This window comes from Bombina bombina, chromosome 5 (assembly GCF_027579735.1).
Source record: "Bombina bombina isolate aBomBom1 chromosome 5, aBomBom1.pri, whole genome shotgun sequence".
NCBI classification, from domain to species: Eukaryota; Metazoa; Chordata; class Amphibia; order Anura; family Bombinatoridae; genus Bombina; species Bombina bombina.
In genome coordinates, this window is record NC_069503.1 from 800138760 (window position 1) to 800161194 (window position 22435).

Genomic DNA, 22435 nt, shown 5'->3' on the forward strand with positions numbered 1-22435 from the left:
AATTAATTGTTGTATTACCAGCAAATGAAGTTCATCTAATGTCCAGTGGATCTTCCATTTTGGAAGCCTTAAGTTAGAGGTGGGGTAAAAGTTTAAAGCCTTTAACTTTTGAAGTTGAAGAATATATTTTCTGCTATTTTCAAGTAGCTTCGGTGTAATCTTTCATTCCTGTAGGGTCAGCATGTATATTTCTGTGGCGTTTTCTACTAACTTTGGTCCACTGCGGTCTTTGGGGTTGTGGTTGTTGTTGCTGTTTCTTCGAGAGGGAAGGATGTGCATGGTCTACATGTAGGCTTGGTAGTGAGGGAAGTGGAATGCCCAGAACACTACAGAAATCATCTATATCTTCTGATGTTCTGTATGTTATAACCTTGTTCTCCTTGCTGACTTTTAAACTGAAAGGGAATCCCCATCTATATTGTATATCATGGGATCTTAAATGTTCTGTAAGGAATTTTGCTTCTTTCCTGTTTACCAGTGTCATTGGGCTCAGGTCAGAGTATATCTGGAGATTGTGATCTTCGAATTGTAGAGGGTTGCGTTTCCTTGCAGCGATTAGGATTAGTTCCTTATCGTGATATTTATGAAATCTGATAATAATTTCCCTTTGAGGGTCATTATCTTTGGGTCTTGGCTGTAGGGCCATGTGTGCCCTATTGAGATGCATTTCGGATAGGGAGTGGTCGTCTAACAGGAATTGGAACAGTCTCTGTAGATAAGTATGAACAGTGGCGTAGCGTGGGGGGGGGGCCACAGGGGCGGTTGCCCTGGGCGCAAAATTATGGGGGGCGCAAAAGCCTCCACCAGACAGTAGACTGTTGTGACAGTCCCAGACTCCAGCAGCGATTTTAGCAACCCTGCTGTTCTGTCTTGAGTCACTCTCAGTCTCAATCAATGCAAGTGTGAACTTCCATTGTTTGTCACTTTGTCAGTGTCGTCTGAGTCGTCACGGTCTGTGAGTCTCAGTCTGTGCCGCCGGCGCCTCCTGTAAGTGTGTGTAAATGTAATCTACTGTTTATCCGACTCTACAGTTTACACCACTAGCACGGCGCAGGCGGGTCCTAACTCCTCCCACTCCCAGCACGCAGGTCAGGAGGGACTGAGGGAGCAATAAGTGGGGGAAGAGCCAGAGCCTGAGGACTGTCTCTAGCGCGTCGTGCCTGGTGCCTGCCCTGCCCGTGACTGTAAATTGAAGCCTGGACCGGTAAGTTATTTGGGGAGGAGAGGAAAGGGATGTCAGTTGTGGCAGCGGCTTAGCCTTAGTGGCTATATATTTCTTGACTACAAATTGTCAGGACTCAGAGGACTGAGAGGAATGTTAACTGTTGGGAGGCTGGGGTGTAAAGGTGAGCTCAGTGTTCTCTTGGGCCTGGGTAGGAATAATCTGTCTGTAATCCTGTGCTGCTGAGCTCTTCTCCTGCTCCTCTCATCAGTCTGGATGCAGTTACGTCTCAGGCTGGCCGCTGTGAGTTTCCGTAAAAGTCCTGCTCTCAGGTCATCTACCGCATGCTACCCCCTGCATGAGAAACCACTTCATTCCTGGGCTCTAGATTGTGTGTGAGAAGGGGGTGGTACACTTGTGCATTTGCATTAGAGAGGAAATACAGATACATGGCTTACAGCAATGTCTATCTGCAGCAATATATCAATAAGTTAGAAATACTCAGCAGTGAAAGATAAAGGAGCCAATGACTTAACAAAAGGTACCATTTTCTGAACTTTTGGGATTTTTTCAAAACAGACAGCATCTTACTTCAAATAGGATGTACATAATGCCAGCAAAGTTAGTTGTACATCATCAAATGTCATTTACAACTGTATTTTATACCAAGGTAGCAATAAAAGGGGTATGGAACCATTAATGTTTTTTGCATATAAAATATTTTTACAAATAATTGCAGTTTAAAAAAAAAAAAAAGTTAGCTTAAAGGGACATAACAGTGCTATATCATTTCATTACACTATTTCATGTTTCTATGTTTAAGCCCTACAAAGGGGTTAAACACATGGTTAACTATGAGCTCAACCCCTGTATGAACAATAATAGTTATATGGAATGTGCACAAAAAATATCCTTTACTATCTATAAAGTTTTACTTTTTGTATGAAAAATCTTAGCACTGTATCTTTACTACTCTTCTTTGATATTGACCTTTAAATTTCCCGCAGATCAGTTGGAACCCTCAGGAAAAAAAAAAAAAAAGTTTAATGAATATTGGAAATTGTAACAAGTTTAATTTGTTTTATATGTAATTAAAACAAAAACCTGTCTCCTAAGTTGTTGAGCTGGCTCCTAGATTCAAAGCAAATTTGCCAATCCCTACTGTACTGGTGCTAATGGGTTAGGGGGGCGCAATTCTTACCTTGCCCTGGGTGCTGACAACTCACGCTACGCCACTGAGTATGAATATGATTAGGCAGAATTAGTTCTGGCACACCTCTAATCCTCAGATTCTGTCGCCTACCTCTATTATCTAAATCTTCCAATTGATATTTGAGTAGCTGTATTTGAGAATCTTGAGTGATAAATATTTTCAGTGGTTGTCAGTGATGTTTGCTAAGTTTTCAGAGAATTCTTCCACATAAACTATTCTTTCCCCCATCTCTCAGATATGTCTTTTTTTACATTGGCCAATCCCTCTTTGAGCATTTGTCCCACTTGTAAATACAAATTAATTGAAGTTGGCCTTTGTGGGTAGATATTTGATATCTGCTTTTGTTAGTGGGGTAGTATCATTATTTGTAATGGCGTCTTGTTGCATGCGTGTCAGGATCACATCCTCATTATCAGGATCTGTTTCTGATTCGTGTTGAGGAGTTAGCGCTCTAAAGTACAAATTCATTTTTAAATTAGGGGTCTGTGTGCTTTTGGCAGATTTATCACCTTTTGTAGGCTTTTTTGAAGCCATCTTCTATAGACCAGACTTGTTTGGTTGTGTTAAGTATGAGATGATTAAATGTGTTTAGCAGCTTGGCACAATTAGGTTTAGTTTCTGTGTGACCCCTTTATGCTGTCAAATGCTTAGTGCTTAAAACTCTGCTTAAAATGGCTGCCACGCAAGAGATAAAGAATTATGTTCCCCAAACTTGCTCCAGTACTGGACTTTTTGTTTTTTTACTTTGTAATTATTTATAGGAAGAGTGCTATTTGTGTTGAGTATTTTGGTGTAGACAGGGTTAATGTTCCCTCTTCAATAGGTATGAGGGTTTTCCACACTTTATAATATGTGTGCTGATTTTGGGCTTGCCGTTGTCCCAGCGCGTTGGTCCAGCCTGACACTGCTTACCCTATATGTCGGCTGTTGCGCTTGTTACTCCAATGTCTCTCCATTTTAATCTCCCGGTTTTGGGCACTGTTGCAGGCTTTTTCTTATATCCTCCGATGCGCTGATATTTCTGATAGCCGGAGATTGAAGGGTTTTCGCTGGCTTTTATAGGAGGAAGCAGTGATCTGTAGAGCTGTTGTGATCACGGAAAATCTATCACTTTGGAGGGTTTTAAAGCATCATGATTAATGCCCTGGGATTTTAGCTTTTAGATGCGGTCATTGTCCCAGTGTCTGTATGAGCCTCTGTAAGCAATTTTAGTGATGTTAGCCTGTCATGACACAGAGCTTTTCTCTTATGCGGCCATGTTCATTGGTGTGCGGCTCCGCCCCCTTTAAAAGCCTAATTTTATCTGGTTTTACCTCCTAGATCAACACTTTGCTATTGGTGCCAATTTCTGAGCGCCTGTATTCAATGATTTATGAGTAAGAACTAAGAACCATGATCTTGCCTGCCTACCTCCTTGTGGTGTGCAGGCTGCGTACAAATGAATGACTACCTGAGTACTATCTGAGTAATTAGATGAACCAGACATTTTATCAATAATTCAAAATATAAACGCTTTTGACAGAAAATAATTTAATAGAGAACTAAAATGACGCAACTTAATCTATGGCAGAACAGCTGTTGTCAGATGATTTCTATGTGAATTATGCATAGATAAGTTATTACTTACTTCTCATCAGGATTAGATGAAGTGGCATGTTGAGCAATTACTTAAGCTGTCTGTAGTTATCTGTAACATGCCTGGAGAGTGTGTTGTGGAAATCTGACAGATTGATCTTCTGCTGTTTATTGAATAGAGTTTTCTCACGTCGGACATTTTCTTCTTCAGAATTTCAATATTAATTAACCAATTCATTAATTAATTCATAAAAAAAAACTTTGTTATGTGCAGCAGTACAGCATTCACCTGGGCTATCCTGGAACATATGTGTATGTGAGAAAGAAACAGATATTTGGATGCTCTTGGGCGGCTGAGAGGCCTCATCAATAAGGTGAAATCATAAATGATCCCTTCAACTATCTGTTCTAACTGATCGCCAGTGGGTGCTCCTTCCATTAACAGATATTGTTGTGTTAAATGTCCCAATATATCATATATTGCAAAGTAAAGCAGAAAAATAACAACAACTGCGAGAAATGTTTGTTAGTTATGGTGATTTTCTTTCAGTCAGATATTAGTCTTCATGAATGAATTTTATTGATTGTAGGCCATTGATTACCTGCAGTGATTGTGAGAGAGGCCATCAGGTGCAATCATGAAGCTGGGTTGGGGAGTCTGTTCTCACAGCCTGTCTCAGCCTTCCTCCCAGCTTGCTTTTTTCAGTGGCACTGTCTGTCCGAGAGCCATGTACTACAGACTGCCCCTCTTATCATGGAGTGTGGATCACAGTTTGGGGGCACAATGAGGGCAAGATATTATGAAGGTTTGGGCTGGTGCCCCTCCTCACCCCACTTTAGCAATGTCAGACATAGAGGCCTATTTATCATAGGTCTTGCGGACCTGATCCGACAGTGCGGATCAGGTCTGCAAGACCTTGCTGAATGCGGAGAGCAATACGCTCTCCGTATTCAGCATTGCACCAGCAGCTCACAAGAGCTGCTGGTGCAATGCCGCCCCCTGCAGACTTGAGGCCAATCCGCCACTAGCAGGGGGTGTCAATGAACCCGATCGTACTCGATCGGGTTGAATTCCGCCGATTCCTTTAGACCGCTGCTTCATTACTGGTGTTTCTGACGAGTCTGAAGACTCGCCAGAAACAAGCCCTTTAATCTGCCGCCACCAATGTCACCACCATTATACTAAAGTTATTAACCCCTAAACCTGACCCTAAGTCTAACCCTAACGTAACCCTAACCCTAACCCTAACACCCACTAACTTTAACATAATTAAAATAATTCCAAATAAAAATTACAATTAATACCTAAATAATTCCTATTTAAAACTAAATACATACTTACCTGTAAAATAAAACCTAAGGTAGCTACAATATAAATAGTTATATTGTATCTATCTTATGTTTTATTTTAATTTCACAGGTAAGTTTTTATTTATTTTAACTAGGTAGATTAGTTATTAAATAGCTATTTACTATTTACTAACTACCTAGTTAAAATAAATACAAAGTTACCTGTAAAATAAAACCTCACCTGTTTTACAGTAAAACCTAACATTACACAAAAATTAAATACATTACATTAATCAAATATAATTAACTAAATTACAAAAAAATAAACACTAAATTGCATAAAATAAAAAATAAATTATCAAATATTTAAACTAATTACTCCTAATCTAATAGCCCTGTCAACATAAAGTCCCCTAAAATAATAAAATCCCTAGCCTAAACTAAACTGCAAATAGCCCTTAAAAGGGCCTTTTGCGGGGCATTTCCCCAAAGAAATCAGCTCTTTTACCTGGCAAATAAAAATACTAACATCCCCCCCAACAGTAAAACCCCCCAAAAAAACTAAGCTACCCATTGCCCTGAAAAGGGCGTTTGGATGGGCATTGCCCTTAAAAGGGCATTTGGCTCTTTGACATTGCCCAAACCCTAAGTTAAAAAGGGACACTGAACCCAAATTTTTTTTTTTTGTGATTCAGATAGAGCATGCGATTTTAAGCAACTTTCTAATTGACTTCTATTATCAAATTGTCTTCATTCTCTTGGTATCTTTATTTGAAATGCAAGAATGTAAGTTTAGTTGCCGGCCCATTTATGGTGAACAAACTGGGTTGTTCTTGCTGATTGGTGGATAAATTCACCAACCAATAAAAAGGTGCTTTCCATGGTTCTGAACCAAAAAAAATTGCTTAGATGCCTTTCTTTTCAAATAAAGAAAGCAAGAGAACGAAGAAAAATTGATAATAGGTGTAAATTAGAAAGTTGCTTAAAATTGCATGCTCTTAATCACAAAAGAAAATTTTTTTGGTTCAGTGTCCCTTTAATAAAAACTAACATTAACCCCCGAAGATCCACTTACAGTTTTGGAAGACTGGACATCCATCCTCATCCAGCCGTAAAGTCCTCATCCACGCAGCAAGAAGTCCTCAACGAAGCCGGGAGAAGTCTTCATCCAAGCGGCAAGAAGTCCTCAACGAAACCGGGAGAAGTCTTCATCCAAGCGGCAAGAAGTCATCATTCAGACAGGCAGAAGTCTTCATCCAGACGGCATCTTCTATCTTCATCCTTCCGGCGTGGGTCCATCTTCAAGACATCCTGCGCGGAGCATCCTCTTCATACGGTCCCAGCCGTACACTGAAGGTTCCTTTTAAGTGACGTCATCCAAGATAGGCTCCCTTGAATTCTGATTGGCTAATAGAATTCTATCATCCAATAGGAATTAAAGGGTAAAAAATCATATTGGCTGATGCAATCAGCCAATATGATTGAGCTTCAATTCTATTGGCTGATTCAATCAGCCAATGGGATTGAGCTTGCATTCCAATTTTTATTTTGATAGGGCTATTAGATTAGGAGTAATTAGTTTAAATATTTGATAATTTATTTTTTATTTTGTGTAATTTAGTGTTTATATTTTTGTAATTTAGTTAATTATATTTGATTAATGTAATTTATTTAATTTTAGTGTAATGTTAGGTTTTACTGTAAGACAGGTTAGGTTTTATTTTACAGATAAGTTTGTATTTATTTTAACTAGGTAGTTAGTAAATAGTTAATAACTATTTAATAACTGATCTACCTAGTTAAAATAAATACAAACTTACCTGTGAAATAAACATAAAACATAAGCTAGATACAATATAACTATTAGTTATATTGTAGCTAGCTTAGGTTTTATTTTACAGGTAAGTATTTATTTAGTTTTAAATAGGAATTATTTAGGTATTAATTGTAATTTTTTTTGTAATTATTTTAATTATGTTAAAGTTAGTGAGTGTTAGGGGTAGGGTTACGTTAGGGTTAGACTTATGGTTATGTTGAGGGGTTAATAACTTTAGTATAGTGGCGGCGACATTGGGGCAGCAGATTAGGGGTTAATAAGTGTAGTTAAGTGGCGGCGATTTTGGGGGCAGCAGATTAGGGGTTAATAACAGTAATGTAGGTTGCGGCGATGTTAGGGACAGCAGATTAGGGGTTAATAAGTGTATGTAGGTGGCGACGACATTGAGGGCAGCAGATTAGGGGTTAATAATATTTAACTATTGTTTGCGATGCGGGAGTGCGGTGGTTTAGGTGTTAATATGTTTATTATAGTGGCGGCGATGTCTGGAGCGGCAGATTAGGCGTTAATAAATTTATTATAGTGTTTGCGATGCGGGAGAGCCTCGGTTTAGGGGTAAATAGGTAGTTTATGGGTGTTAGTGTACTTTGTAGCACTTTAGTTATGAGTTTTATGCTACAGCTTTGTAACGTAAAATTCATGACTACTGACTTTAGATGGTGGTACGAATCTTGTAGTTATAGACTGTACCGCTCACTTTTTGGCCTCCCAGGCAAAACTCGTAATACCGGCGCTGTGGAAGTCCCATTGAAAAAGGACTTTTTAAAAAGTGCGGTACTTACGTTGCGTGACGGCCAAAAAGCTGTGCGGTACAGCTATACCTACACCTGTAATACCAGCGGTAGTGAAAAAGAGCCATAACGATGCTTTTTCACTCATAATGCACAACTCGTAATCTACCTTATTATTATTATTATTATTATTAACAGATATTTGTAGAACGCTAACAGATTCTGCAGCGCTAATATCCATATTAAGCAATGCTTTTATAACCCTGTGATAAAAAACAAAACAGCACTTAAAAGTTTAAGAATATTAAGTGATAAAACTTAAACATTTGGGATTATATAAACCTGTGTTTAAACAAGTTAAGTTATTAAATTTATCCCACAAAAGGTTTTTTTCTGGGTTTCCTTTAGAAACACTTCAATTATTCAAACAATTAGATATGGGTAGTCTAGCAAGTTCGTAAAATTACAATACAAAATCCTGTAGAATAGCACTCGCTGAATAAAAAGAAAAAAAAATCCTGCCAAAGAGTTCAAAATCAGTAAGGTTGTCTGAGGACAACCTTTCCGTTTAGAAAGAGGGAGAGAAAGAGATTACCTCGGAGCAAGTATGCACAAAAACAAAACTAAACATGCCCTGAAATGCTCCCTGTGTGTAAAGAGGGAAAAAGCACTGCAGTAACTCTGAAACTACTTGTCTTACCACAGCTTTTTAAACATTCAAGGCTAAAATTGGGTGGGAAAAAAACTTTGTTTATTAAAGGCTGTCAAACTTTCATTGCCAAATCAAAGGGCAGTCAGGTATTAGGTTACCTCCATGAATCATTTTATTAAGCCAAAATTTGCACTTCAGAGCATTTTCCTGCCTCAAAATATAGATGAAAGCAACATGTTTAATGAATGCTACTTAGAATTCTTGTGTTGCAAAAATATTATAACATGTACAAGAAATTAAAGGACAGATCCTTAACAGGTACAGATAAAGCCATAAACATCCATGGAAAAAAATACAGCTCAATATCAGAAGAATGGTCCTCAAAATGGTGCCAAAAATATTAAAGGGACATAAAACCCACATTTTTTCTTTCGTGATTCAGATAGAGCATGCAATTTTAAGCAACTTTCTAATTTACTTCTATTATCTAATTTGCTCCAATCTCTTGATATTCTTTGCTGAAAAGCATATCTAGATAGGCTCAGTAGCTGATGATTGGGTGCTGCACATAGATGCCTCGTGTGATTGGCTCACACATGTGCATTGCTATTTCTTCAACAAAGTATATCTAAAGAATGAAGCAAATTAGATAATAGAAGTAAATTGGAACGTTGTTTAAAATTGTATTTTCTATCTGTATCATGAAAGAAAAATTGTGGGTTTAGTGTAATAGCAACATGTAATAGCAACATGTAAAAATCTAATTAAAGGGACACTCAGGTTTTATTACATTTTCATGATTCAGATACAGCATGCAATTTTAAACAACTTTCCAATTTACTTCCATTAAAAAAAATGTGCACAGTCTTTTATATTTACACGTTTTTTGAGTCACCAGCTCCTACTGAGCATGTGCAAGAACTCAGACTATACGTATATGCATTTGTGATTGGCTGATTGCTATCACATGGTACAGGGGGAGTGGAAATATACATAACTTTGAAATGTGTTAAAAAAGAATCTACTACTCATTTGAAATTCAGAGTAAAAGCTATTGCATTGTCTTGCTATCTTGCATTTGTTGATTATGCAAATCTGCTGTGTTTACTGGTCCTTTAAGCATACATTATTCTTCATAGAGAATTTACACATAATAAATGAAAATCTAATCAAATGGTGTGCTAGTATAGTATACATGAAATATATATATACTATATGCAGTATATATATCTATTAGTGAGAAATGAAAAACCCAGGTATGTAACATACATATCCCTTTAGTTTAAATCTACTTTTTAATTCAAAAACATTTTTTAACTTGCATACTTGTCACCTTTGCATATGTATTTTTCCTACAACATTCCTTTAAAAAAGGTGCAGAAAATCTTCCTCTGGATCTTTCTCATTTTGATTACTCAATACATCCAGCTAGCCCAAGCATTAAAATGTAATGAAACTTAAAGGGACATAAAACACGTTGGGATAGAGACAAAATAATATAATGTACTTTAATTACTTTACCTACAAATGTATACTGCAGTGCCTCGCCATTAACCCTTTCTTTTTAGTTTCTGCATTGTAAAGCTCTAACTCCCCCCACACAATTCCTTTTATGGCTGTATCAGTGTTTATTGTTCTTTTGGTAAAATGCAAAAGTGAACAGGGATTATCTGCTGGAGCATGCCTAGAAGCTGTGAACTCAGTTAAAATACAATGCCTGTGTCTAAACGCTGATAAGAGGGGTGGAGTTAGCTGCTCCAGGCAGCTAAGCTATGTAATTAATTTTGCTTATTTTTGAAAATTATTTTAAAATACTTTCTAGCAATTTAAAAAAAAAAATTATGCAAACTATTTCAAATGTATTAGCCCTTTTAGGATATACACAGATCTCAACCTGTTTTATGGCACTTTAAGGGCTAGATTACAAGTGGAGTGCTTAATTATTTTACCATTTAAGGGTGCGCGATAAATACCCAGCCATTACAAGTGTCTGGTTATTGCTAACCGAGCTCGCTGTAGCAATTAACGCTCAGAAAATTAACCAGATGTTAATTTTCTATAAGTGCAACAAATGCCCTCAAAATAGAGGGCTTTATAGTTTTTTTATTTAAAAAAAATATCTTTTTTTAATTAAAAAAACTGCGCTAAGCAGTTTTGGGGCTTTAAAGTTGGCAGCTGTGGGGTGTTAGAGAAAAAACGTCCCTGAAAAGTTTCTTTGCATTGTGTGTTCCCAGTAAATTTATATGTATTGTATTGTGCGCATTAATCTCAGATAAGTTTGGTGCAGACTTGGACAGATAATTAACCATACCTAGGATGGTCTCCAGCTCTGACTTGTTCTTGGGAGGACGCATATCTTTTATGGCAATGATCTTCTCTGGATCAGGTTTGATGCTTTCACGTGTTAGCTTGTGCTCAAAATAACTGACCTCTGAGACACATATCAAACTTTTCCAAAATTTGAGAGATGAGCAATGGCACCACTCTTGTTACTTTGAGGGAACACTATATTTAAATGTATGAAATATAATCTAATATATAGTTATACTATGTAATTTTGTATAGGTGCTGAGTATCAGAGAGAAACATATACAAGAACAATTCCAGCAAGAGAGCTGGACAGGATACTAACTGGAAAAGCACTCTACCCTCTCCGTATGGGCTTAGTGAATATAGGTTTGAAAATATATCAACTTTATTTGTTTTATTTAAAAAGGGTTACACACAATTAAAACAGTTGCAGCAAGTAAACATGCTTTTCAAACTAATGTAGTAAAAAGGGTGGATAGTTACAAGTTCTTATCCTGAATTGATATCATGGATAGTAAATTAGGATTGAGCTAGCATTCTATTGGCTGTTCCAATCAGCCAATAGAAAGCGAGCTCAATCCTAGTGGCTGATTGCATCAGCCAATAGGATTTTTTTACCCTTTAATTCCGATTGGCTGATAGAATTCTATCAGTCAATCGGAATTCAAAGAACGCCATCTTGGATGACGTCATTTAAAGGAAACTTCATTCTTCAATAGCCATCAAAAGATGAGGATGCTCCACTCCGAATGTCTTGAAAATGGAGCCGCTCCGCATCGGAAGGATGAAGATAGAAGATGCCGTCTGGATGAAGACTTCTGCCCGCCGGGAGGACGACTTCTTGCCGCTTCGTTGAAGACCTCCCGGGTTCGTTGAGGACTTCTTGCCGCTTGGATGAAGTCTGGATGAGGATGGATGTCCGGTTTTCAAAAACTGTAAGTGGATCTTCGGGGGTTAGTGTTAGGTTTTTTTAAGGGTTTATTGGGTGGGTTTTATTTTTAGATTAGGGCCCATCCAAATGCCCCTTTCAGGGCAATGGGGTGCTTAGTTTTTTTAGGTAGGTTTTTATTTGTGGGGGCTGGTTGTGTGGGTGGTGGGTTTTACTGTTGGGGGGTTGTTTGTATTTTTGTTTTACAGGTAAAAGAGCTGATTGCTTTGGGGCAATGCCCCGCAAAAGGCCCTTTTTTACCTCTTAAGGACATATGACGGAATTTTTCCGTCATAAAACAATTGAGCAAACTGAAAGCTGTGTCCTTAAAGGGTTAAGGGCCATTGGCAGTTTAGTGTAGGCTAGGGGTTTTTTTTATTTGGGGGGGGGGGGGCTTTTTTATTTTGATAGGTCTATTAGATTAGGTGTAATTAGTTTAAATATTTGATCATTTCTTTTTTATTTTGTGTAATTTAGATAAAAAAAAATTGTAATTTTTTTAATTTTAGTGTAATATAGGTTTTAGTGTAAGACGGGTTTTATTTTACAGGTAACTTTGTATTTATTTTAACTAGGCAGCTAGTAAATAGTTAATAACTATTTACTCACTAGTCTACCTAGTTAAAATTAATGCAAACTTACCTGTAAAATAAAAATAAAAGCTAACGACTAGATTACGAGTTTTGCGTTATGAGCGGTGTGGTGCTAACTTGCACGTTATTGTCACCGCTCACTTACCTACAGCGCTGGTATTACAGGTTTTCCTAAACCCGGCGTTATTAGGCAAGAAGTGAGCGTAGAGCAAAATTATGCTCCATATAGCACTCCAATACCAGCGCTGCTTAAGTCAGCGGTGAGCTGGTTTTACGTGCTCGTGCACGATTTCCTCATAGACATCAATGGGGAGAGCCAGCTAAAAAAAAGCCTAACACCTGCAATAAAGCAGCGTAAAGCTCTGTAACGCAGCCCCATTGATTCCTATGGGGAAACTAAATTTATGTTTACACCTAATACCCTAACATGAAACCTGAGTCTAAACACCCCTAATCTTACCACTTATTAACCCCTAATCTGCCGCCCCCGACATTGCCGACACCTACATTATATTTATAAACCCCTAATCTCCCGCCCCCAATGTCGCTGCAACCTACCTACACTTATTAACCCCTAATCTGCCGCCCCCAACGTCGCTGCCACTATAATAAACATGTTAACCCCTAAACCACCGCACTCCCGTATCGCAAACACTAGTTAAATATTATTAACCCTTAATCTGCTGCCCCTAACATCACCGCCACCTACCTACATTTATTAACCCCTAATCTGCCGCCCCCAACGTCGCTGCCACTATACTAAATTTACTAACCCCTAAACCTAAGTCTAACCCTAACTCTAACACCCCCTAACTTAAATATAATTAAAATAAATCTAAATAAAACCTACTATCATTACCTAAATAATTCCTATTTAAAACTAAATACTTACCTGTAAAATAAACCCTAATCTAGCTACAATTTAACTAATATTTTCATTGTAGCTAGCTTTGGGTTTATTTTTATTTTACAGGCAAGTTTGTATCTATTTTAACTAGGTAGAATAGTTACTAAATAGTTATTAACTATTTACTAACTACCTAGCTAAAAAAAATACAAATGTACCTGTAAAATAAGACCTAACCTGAGTTACACTAACACCTAACATTACACCACAATTAAATAAATTACATTTAATTAAATTGTATCTGTATGTACTCTGTGATAGAGTATTGCAACAGTAGTAGTATAGCTAGGTATTGATAACTTGTAAATTATGTGTAGTTTGCACTTATATATACAAATTACTTGTTAGTATGCCTGTGGATCACAATTAGAATATTGGTTGCTCCACAGATTAGAGGTATATCTCCGCCGTCATTTGTACAGCCCAATATGCGAAATGGAGCATGTGTATATAAATGAAACCACAGGAGTTACCGTGTATTCAAACGCTAAGTTACAGTGTAACCATCGACTCACCACTAACTTTGTATCGGTTGCTATTGATTAATTATAAAGTTACATATTGTATACTTTTGTTATAAGTTTTTCAGGAACCTCCAAAAGAGTGTAATACTTAGTGAGGAGGTTTATACAGATTACTTGTTAGTGTGCCCATGTGTCACAGTTAGAATATTCATTGCTCCACAGATTAGATTAAAGGTATATCTCCACAGTTATATGTCCAGCCCAATATCTAAAATGGAGCGTATGTATATAAATGAAACCACAGGAGTTACTGTGTATTCAAACGTTAAGTTACAGTATAACCAACGACTCACAACTAGCTATGAATCTGTTGCTATTGAGTAATTAAAAAGTTACATATCGTATACTTTTATTATAAGATTTTCAGCAACCTACAAAGGAATGTAATGCTTGGCGAGGAGGCTTAACATTAAAGCTTGCCACCAGTCAGGTATGTGCAGGATATACGATTTATTTATTACAGCAGTAACCTAAATCAGCTGGTTTTAGAAACGCCCGAATAGCAAGACTACTATAGAGAGGCCTCTCACCCCACTAGGAATTGTATACACTTAGTATAGAACGTGCAAATAAATAAGAAATCTCTATATGCCCTAAAATCACACTTAGATTGTGCAGTGTTCCACAAGTTAAGGAATACAGAGGCCACTATAAATTGAGCTTAACGTTTAACCTGTATATAAGTAAATTAAACTTGTTTATATGGATTGTACTCAGGGCACTGCCGTGTGTCTAAGCACTATACAGTACAGTTTACCCCAGTTCTAATACTTATTGTTAGTTGTTAAATATCATATCATATGCTTGTAATTTGTACTGTTGGCAACCACCACAAGAGGTTAGTAAAAGAAATATGAGTAGCACAAAGCTTGCCCTAGGGCACTAATCATTGTGCTGAAATTACAAGTATGTGCTACATAAGTACCTTAAATTAACTAGTATCTAAACAGATCTCCAAAAGAGATACCACTTTCCCCATAGTTGATTAATACATAAGAAATACCACTTAGACTAGTGCAAAATTTAAACTAAAAGACACCCAACAATCCTGTCATTCCTCCCTTAACATGTTTTGACTAATGGCTTTGTCAAAAGTTTATACATAAGTTTAACAATCTAGCATTCAATATAGGGACGTCTCCTAGTAGACAGCAATAGTAGCAGCACAAAGTGGTTAAACAAATAATGTTGCAGCGTATAGAGATAAATTTGTGGCAGCTCAAATAAAAAATAACACAATATTGCAACACAAATATACGCAGTAAAATCTCAGTGTTTGACAAATGCTATTTATCAAAATGTATCTAAAGCTCCGGTGTTAGGGAGATTAAGTTAAACTTGCTGGCAGATAATATGAGGCAGTTCCCAATCTCCTCAGCCAATCTCAACCGCGTCCAGAGGGATGGTACAATAATTATGGATAAGCGTTTACCTTTACTCGTTTCCCCTCAAAGGATGGAGTAGAAGGATAGTGGAAAAAAGGTGCCTGTAGTTGGATCAAAATCTTCAGTGGAGGTATCTATATTACCCCGTTGTCTTTTTCTCCTTAACAGTGATTCAGCTCTGTGTTTGTGAGACTCCGGTAGCAAACGTGTGGTCACCTGACTCCCCACTATGCATCAGAGGTCGGAGGTCATGTTGCAATCCAACTGCTACGGATGACAGAGAACGATTATGCTGTGCAATCTTCTCAAGGTTTCAACTTTGTTTAGCAAGAAACAATGTATTTAACACCTCTTCTGTGTATCCTAGACGCCTTAGGAGAGGAGTTTTTAGTAGGTGTAATACAGTCGCAGAGATAGGTCTAACAACTCAAAGATTGGATAAAAGTTCAAGTATTTAGCCACACTATAAATGGCTGGATGTCACAATTGGTCTGTATATCACTGGCAGCAAGTCCTGGTCAACTTTTCCCATATAATAGTATAATTAAGTGCTGCATAGCATATATATAAAAAATAATTTGTGCTGCTTATAAAACATTATAAATATATTATGTTTAATAGATAAAAATAGCTTCCACATAATACCTTAAATTTAATAAAATAAATAAAAAGTTAAGAAAAAATAAATAAATAAATAAATAAATAAATAAATAAATAAATAAATAAATAGGTGAGTTTGACACATAGGGATATCTATTAAAGGTTGATATATCCATTTCAGAATTTAGACCACCTGGTTGTAAAGTATCTAATTTATAAATTAATTCTGCTTCTGCTCTGAGTAGTTTGTTTTCCCCATCCACCCCTCACAAATGTTGTTTTATTTTCTTAATACCCCAGTATTGGAAATCTTTAAAGGGACACTGAACCCAATTTTTTTTCTTTTGTAATTCAGAAAGAGCATGCAATTTTAAGCAACTTTCTAATTTACTCCTATTATCAATTTTTCTTCATTCTCTTGCTATCATTATTTGAAAAAGAAGGCATCTAAGCTTTTTTTTTGTTTCAGTACTCTGTACAGCACTTTTTTATTGGTGGATTAATTTATCCACCAATCAGCAAGGACAACCCAGGTTGTTCACCAAAAATGGGCCGGCATCTAAACTTACATTCTTGCATTTCAAATAAAGATACCAAGAGAATGAAGACAATTTGATAATAGGAGTAAATTAGAAAGTTGCTTAAAATTCCATCCTCAATCTGAATCACGAAAGAAAAATTTTGGGTACAGTGTCCCTTTAAGGTTATTGTTATGTACTTCCCTGAAATGACTGTAGATATATGGTTCTAAATTGCCACTATCAATATTTGACAGATGTTCCCTGATTCTTTTACGTAATGTTCTGGTCATTTCATCAATAAAGAGTTTTTTACATGAACACTGTATTGCATAAATTACACCTTTGTCTTGGCATCTAATCATATCCCTGATATTACATTCAAAATTGTTTATTTCTGCTCTGAGGACCTTTAATTTACTGCTATATTTACACACCCTACAGCCATAGCATGGGAAGAAGCCGTTTAGTTGATTCCCCTCTATACTGACTTCATAGCTTTTGTTTTTCAATTTTTTGAGTTCACTGGGAGCTAGTATACTTTTTAGATTTTTTGCTTTCCTATATATCACTTTGGGGTGGTCTGTTACCTTATCACCTATAATGGGGTCTGTTTGGACCAAATGTCAATGTTTATTTAGAATTTTTGCTATTAGTCTATTATCATGGTTATAGTTCGTAATAAACGGTACATCTATTATAGGGGAATCCCTTTGTTGATCTTTCCCTTTTTTTGGTTGGTATGTAAGAAAACTATGTATTTCCCTTTTGTCTGTTTCCTGTTTGGCTTGTTCAATTATTATTGGGTCATAATTTCTTTCTACGAATTTCTGTTCTAAAATCTGGATTTGCTCCTGGTAGTCTAATGTTGTTGAGCAGTTTCTTTTGATCCTAAGTTATTGTCCTTTAGGGACATTATCTTTCCACTTTTTTAAGTGGCAACTGTTGTAATGAATGAGGTTGTTAGCAACCTCCTTGAAGTGTGTTTTAGTTACCAGGTTACTATCTATAACCTCAATATCTAAATCAAGAAATGTTATGGTTTTTACTGTAATTGTGAGTAAATGAAATACCCATATTATTTCTATTCATATCAGTTATTATGTGATCTAATTCAACTTTGCTTCCTCTCCAAATAAAAAACAGATCATCAATATAACTTTTATATAGCACAAGATTCGCACACAGACTATGACTAGGGAAGAAGTGGTTCTCCCAATATCACATGAAGAGATTCTCATAGCTGGGTGCGAATCTTGTGCCCATGGCTGTGCTTCTTTTTTGAATATAAACTTTCTCTGTGTAAAGGAAATCACAAAAACAAGGGCGCATATCCAGACCATCAATGTGACAATGAGCTGACTCCTGACTCTGGGTGTGATCTATATTACATCTTCAACATACAGGAGGATCACCTCACATCAAAGAGACTGTGTGCCTTTGGGATATCTATCAGGACTGAGACACATACAGATAAGATCAAACTGGACTTTTATATTATTTATATTATTAATATATAACATTATTTGTTTCATATTTCTTATAATTCTATATTTGTGTATGTGTTTATATATTTTCTTATTGGGCCCACTTTTAATTAGCTTTTAATTAGCTAGTATTCTTATTGTTTTATATTTTGGGCTATTAATAACATAGACCCCTATTATCAAGTTATTTAATGCTCTATTCATTAATGTATCAGAGTATTAGGCATTAATAGCTAATATTATAGGCCTCTACCACCAAGTGCACTGGTTTCTTACTTATGTTCTATAACACCAGATAGAACTACTGGGTACGTTTTATAAATATCATTACTTTTATTTTGAGTCCCATTTTAGTTTTAATTTTGCGCCCCTAGAGTTACCACTCTGTTTGGTCAATAGGTATTTTTTAAATATAGAATTTTTCTTCAAATGAGAAATAATTATGGCAGAGGATGAATTTAATTCCCTCCATGATGAAATATATTTGTTCCTTTGGCAGTGTAGGGTCTTTATCCAGATTTAATTATTTTAGGGATATCAGGGGTGTTTCTCGTATCAGGAAGAGATGGATTTGTTGATGACTTATTATTTGACCAATTTCTTTCAATTGGATTACACAAAAAATATTTTTTCAATGTCAATCTCCTGATGAATTGACTTAGATGGATGTGGGTATCAAATTTGTTTAACCTAGTGGATGGGGCAAAACTGAGACCTAAGCTTAGAATTCTTTCTTCCTCATTACTCAGAGTTTTTTTACTCAGATTAAAAATACCATTTTTTTTGTTAGCATTTATTTCACTCTTTATTTCTCTGTCTTTTTCTTTTTCCTCCTCTACTTCCTCTCTTGTTCTTTTCCTTATTCTTGTTGGTGGATCTTTTTGTGTTCTGTATTTTTTGAAGAGCATGGTCGTTGTGGGCTCATTGTCTTCATCCAGAATTTGGAATCTATTATTAGTATTAACTCTCCGCTTTCTATCATGATCCCTGGGATATGGTGAATAATAATTGGATTGTTGGTTATCAAATGTGTTGGTGAAAATAAAGACAAAAAGACAAAAGGGTTAACTGCGCAAAAAAGGAAACTATTAAACCTGTGGTGATAAAGAGGAAACTCCCAACCTCAATTGATAAAATGATTTGAAAAAGAATAATTATGGACTCTGGAAGGAGACCATAAAATTCAAAACACAGGCGCTAAAGCAGCTTAAAATAGAAAATATATAAAAAGTGGTTTGTGAGCATATAGCGCAATCTATATATGCAAATAATGACACCCAGTGCGGATTGAATCAACAAAAGAAGTGTGAACAATAGAAATATATAAAATATATATATTTAATTACATAAGTGAAAAAATAGAATAAAATGATTTGCACACATAAAAGCGCTGATCAGGCGCAATATTGAAGTGTAGTATACATATTAGCAACAATATAATACAAAAAATGAAACAATGTGAAAAGTTTAATCAATTTCCAGTTGAGATTCGATGTGATGATTTTTTCAATTAGCCCAGATTTTGAAGGAGGATTTAGATGTTCAATGAGAGCTGGAACAAGATGAGGAAGACCAATAAAACAACAGAAAAGGCAACAAAATATGGTTTTCACTTCTACTTACACCGGAGATCGGTGGTTGAATCCTATATGTTCCTTTCAGTAGCGTAAGGCTCCAAACCGCAGTGGGCAGCGACAATCAATCCAGCAGAAAATATGCAAACACCTTTGCACAGGTAACTGGAAAACTGCACCTACGGAGGCCGGAGAGAGACAAGAACAGAACAGAACTGTATTACACCTACTAAAAACTCCTCTCCTAAGGCGCCTAGGATACACAGAAGAGGAGGTGTTAAATACATTCGTCGAGATTACGAGTTTTTGTCAGTAAGGCTTGCGGGGCTAATGAGCCTTTTGTTCCCACCGCTCCCTTAAGACAACGCTGGTATTACAGGTTTTTTTAAACCCGACTTTAGCCACAAAAAGGTGAGCGTAGAGCAAAATTTTGCTCCACATCTCACCTCAATACCAGCGTTGCTTACGCTAGCGGTAAGCTGGCTAAACATGCTCGTGCACGATTTCCCCATAGGAAACAATGGGGCTGAGCTGGCTGAAAAAAAACCTAACACCTGCAAAAAAGCAGCGTCACGCTTCTAACGCAGCCCCATTGTTTCCTATGGGGAAAATACATCTATGTCTACACCTAACACCCTAACATGAACCCCAAGTCTAAACACCCCTAATATTAAACTTATTAACCACTAATCTCCCGCCCCCGCTATTGCTGACACCTACATTATATTATTAACCCCTAATCTGCTGCCCCCAACATCGCCGCCACCTACATTATAGTTATTAACCCCTAATCTGCCCCCCAATGTCGCTGCAACTATATTAATTTTATTAACTCCTAATCTTCTGACCCCAACGTCGCCGCTACTATATTACATTTATTAACCACTGAACCTAAGTCTAACCCTAAATCTAACCCCCCCTAACTTAAATATAATTTAAATGAAACGAAATACATTTAACATAATTAAATAAATTAATCCTATTTAAAACTAAATACTTACCTATAAAATAAACCCTAAGCTAGCTACAATATAACTAACAGTTACATTGTAGCTATCTTAGGGTTTATTTTTATTTTACAGGCAAGTTTGTATTTATTTTAACTAGGTACAATAGCTATTAAATAGTTATTAACTATTTAATAACTACCTAACTAAAATAAGTACACATTTACCTGTAAAATAAATCCTAACCTAAGTTACAATTACACCTAACACTACACTATCATTAAATAAATTACCTAAAGTACCTACAATTAAATACAATTAAATTAAATAAACTAAATTACGAAAAAAAAAAACACTAAATTACAGAAAAAAAAGAATTACAAGAATTTTAAACTAATTACACCTACTCTAATCCCCCTAATAAAATAAAAAGCCCCCCAAAATAAAAAAAATTCCCTACCCTATACTAAAGGGCCTTTGCGGGGCATTGCCCCAAAGTAATCAGCTCTTTTACCTGTAAAAAAAAATACAATACCCCCCCCAACATTACAACATTACAACCCACCACCCACACACCCCTACTTTAAAACCCACCCAATCCCCCCTTAAAAAACCTAACACTAACCCCCTGAAGATCACCCTACCTTGAGCCATCTTCACCCAGCGGGGCACAAGTGGTCCTCCAGAGGGTCCGAAGTCTTCATCCGATTGGGGCAGAAGAGGTCCTCCAGACGGTAGAAATCTTCATCCAGGCGGCATCTTCTATCTTCATCCTTCCGGAGCGGAGCGGGTCCATCTTCAATCCAGCTGACGCAGAGCATCCTCTTCAAACGAAGTCCTAACGATGAATGAAGGTTCCTTTAAATGACGTCATCCAAGATGGCGTCCCTTGAATTCCGATTGGCTGATAGAATCCTATCAGCCAATTGGAATTAAGGTAGGAAAAATCCTATTGGCTGATGCTATCAGCCAATCGGATTGAAGTTCAATCCGATTGGCTGATCCAATCAGCCAATAGGATTGACCTCGCATTCTATTGACTGATTGGAACAGCCAATAGAATGCAAGGTCAATCCTATTGGCTGATTACATCAGCCAATAGGATTTTTCCTACCCTACTTCTGTTTGGCTGATAGGATTCTATCAGCCAATCGGAATTCAATGGACGCCATCTTGGATGACGTCATTTAAAGGAACCTTCATTCTTCGTTAGGACTTCGTTTGAAGAGAATGCTGGATTGAAGATGGACCTGCTCCGCTCCGGAAGGATAAAGATAGAAGATGCCGCCTAGATGAAGACTTCTGCCGTCTGGAGGACCTCTTCTGCCCCGATCAGATGAAGACTTTGGACCCTCTGGAGGACCACTTGTGCCCGGCTGGGTGAAGACGGCTCAAGGTAGGGTGATCTTCAGGGGGTTAGTGTTATGTTTTTTAAGGGGGGATTGGGTGGGTTTTAGAGTAGGGGTGTGTGGGTGGTGGGTTGTAATGTTGGGGGGGTATTGTATTTTTTTTACAGGTAAAAGAGCTAATTACTTTGGGGCAATGCCCCGCAAAAGGCCCTTTTAAGAACTATTTGTAATTTAGTATAGGGTAGGGAATTTTTTTTTATTTTGGGGGGCTTTTTTATTTTATTAGGGGGATTAGAGTAGGTGTAATTAGTTTAAAATTCTTGTAATTATTTTTTTTTCTGTAATTTAGTGTGTTTTTTCCCCCCGTAATTTAGTTTATTTAATTTAATTGTATTTAATTGTAGGTAGTTTAGGTAATTTATTTAATGATAGTGTAGTGTTAGGTGTAATTGTAACTTAGGTTAGGATTTATTTTACAGGTAAATTTGTACTTATTTTAGCTAGGTAGTTATTAAATAGTTAATAACTATTTAATAACTATTGTACCTAGTTAAAATAAATACAAACTTGAATGTAAAATAAAAATTAACCCTAAGATAGCTACAACGTAACTATTAGTTATATTGTAGCTAGCTTAGGGTTTATTTTATAGGTAAGTATTTAGTTTTAAATAGAATTAATTTATTTAATTATGTTAAATTTATTTAGTTTCATTTAAATTATATTTAAGTTGGGGGGGGTTAGACTTAGGGTTAGACTTAGGTTTAGGGGTTAATAAATTTATTATAGTAGCGGCGACGTTGGGATCGGAAGATTAGGGGTTAATAATTGTAGGTATGTGGCGGAGACGTTG